The following is a 2,521-nucleotide window of genomic DNA, read 5'->3' as shown; positions in this document are numbered from 1 at the left end:
ACCATGCTGAGGTGGCTCATGTGGCCATGGTCCTCCTGAGAGTCAGTCCTTGAATGGGGGTTCAGATCTGTGGTTAGCGTCCTGAAGGGTGAATATTAACCAAGCTTGGTGTTGACACATGTGGGGGAAACTGAACTTCTCACCTGTGCTACCACTATGCCACCACCATACTATCCATATCGACCGACCGCCCCATGACCACCATCCCTTTCATCCTCATCCCCCCATCACCATCCCCTCAAGGCCATCATCAGCACTGTCCCTGCCAACATGGCTCCCTGTGGTACAGAGCAAGGGCCGCCTGATTGTGGACTGTTAGAGAAGGAAAAGTGCTAGCCCATACATAGCCCAGAGCTCCAGCTTTGCTCTTCTGCTCATGTCCATGGTCACCTTGAGCTCAATGGTTTCCCTTATGTGGAGTTTGTCCCCCTTCACCTGCATACACTTAAGTTCCACTCAATGCTCTTGTAACCCTTGTTCTCGGAGGATCGGCTCCTGTAAACATTGATCACACGTAATGTGTCTGATGTAACTTCTTTGGAATTCTGGGCCAGTGGAGGCCTCCAACTCCCAGGGGAAGACTTAGGGGTTTGATTGTGTACCTGGCAGCTAAGCATCCCTGGCCTCCCTGCTCTGGAGCAGGCAACTCCGCACGTGTTCCTAGAGCAGCCTGCCCGTAGCTCATGAGAGCCGGGAGGGCAATAAGTGTTGGGTCGCACTGGGGACCCACGTTTTGATTGATGATTGACTTCACATTGTTGTAGATACAGGGGCAACCACTGTTGCACCCCTCCCTGACTTGGGGAGGACCACACCCTCTGTCAAAGGAAATCCAAGGGAATATGGAAGGAGGATCTTATTTTCCTTTCTTCTCCTTTTTCAGTTTTCTTTCTTTCTTTCTTGTTCTTCTTTTCTCAGCGAGTTATTTAAAGTCTGGAATGTTTATTTATTTATTTTTTTTGGCCTTTGGGAAATTTATTTGGTATGACAAAGTCTGATCCTATAGCCAATATAGAGTCAGAAATCAATTCCAAGAAATAAAAATAACATACTGAAATACTCTTCTAGTATTATATCCATGGCAACAGAATTTCCAAAAGGTTGTGAATTTGAAGACTTTGTGGAAATAAAGTAAAACCGATTAGCTCTCTTTCTCAATCAACACTAATTAATAAATACAACTAAAAATTTCAAGCCAAAGAGAAAAATGATACTGAAAACTATATCAGAAACTATTGGAACATGAGGTTTCTATTAGTACCTCAAGAGTAATTATCTGATACATGAGAAAGAATAATTTATCCAGTCTTTCCATGTCCAAAGTCTATATTTTATGCCTAGCTTTTTAAATTTTTTTTGCAACAGAATAAAAATAAATAGCATTATCAGTTAAAATTACCAATGATTATTTATTGTGTGTACCTCCAATGCTACTTGTAAATAGCTATATTTTTAAATTAAAAAAATTGTATTTACTTAGAAGCATTCAGAATGTCAGCAAAACAGTTGCAACTGCTTTTGAAATTGCAGAGTGGTATTCAGTTAACCGAATAACAATTATTTTGTATAAACTGCATCAGAGACAACTGAAGACGAGAAACTACCATCCTATATAGAACTTATTTGTGCTGTGCACCAACAAGAACCTGCTTTAAATTTCTGTGCCAATTTACAACCCCCGTACTGTACTAGGCAAGGTTAGTGGCTATTGAAAGTATCACCAGGACAAGGCTATCTAAAGACACTTTTGGGAGTGTGTTAATAAAGTCCAGAATATTTAAAATATGGGGTTACCATGTATGCCAAGGGAAAAAGACAACCCCAAAAGCCCCTATATTTGTACATCAGGCTGATTCTAGGCATAAAGACCATGTACAACAATAGAGAGTATAACCTAAAACAACCCACAGAAGTGGGATTATGTGATTTCCAGAGTCACTACAGTGTCAAATTCAAATGTCCAATTTTTAACAAAAAAGTTACAAGGTTTATACAGGAACAGGTAAAGTTGGATGACTCAAAAGGAATAAATCAGTCAACAGAAATCATCCCCAAGTAAGACCAGAAGGCGGATGTGTTAGACATAGATAATATTTTATATTTTTCACAAATGTTCATATTTTATTGTAGGAAAATTATCCCAAATTAGGATTTTGTAAACACTGGTCGATGAACAAAAATGACTTTAAAAGCAAGTACAAGGTGAAGTGGGACCACACAGAAGCTTCTGCCCTCAGGAAACGCACCCTCCCTGCAGAAGCATCTCATCTGGAGCACAGTGAGTCTCCATCCCCCACGAAGGCTTCAGGCTTGCTTTCTGGACTCACTCTGCCACTTTTAACTGGTTCAAGGTGACGGGAAGAAGTGGCATTGAATGTGTTGCTAAGTATTTTAAAAAATACTCCATATCATGCTAGATGGCAGATGGAATTAAATAAAGTCAGTGCTCTGAATGTTTATTGAAAGGTGGGCCCTTGGGGGCACTATCTGCAAATATACTCATCCTTACTGGGCTTATTCC

This window comes from Octodon degus, unplaced genomic scaffold, assembly GCF_000260255.1.
Source record: "Octodon degus isolate 3935 unplaced genomic scaffold, OctDeg1.0 scaffold00104, whole genome shotgun sequence".
Taxonomy (NCBI): Eukaryota; Metazoa; Chordata; class Mammalia; order Rodentia; family Octodontidae; genus Octodon; species Octodon degus.
The sequence above is the reverse complement of the archived record's forward strand: the minus strand, read 5'-3'. Positions refer to the sequence as shown.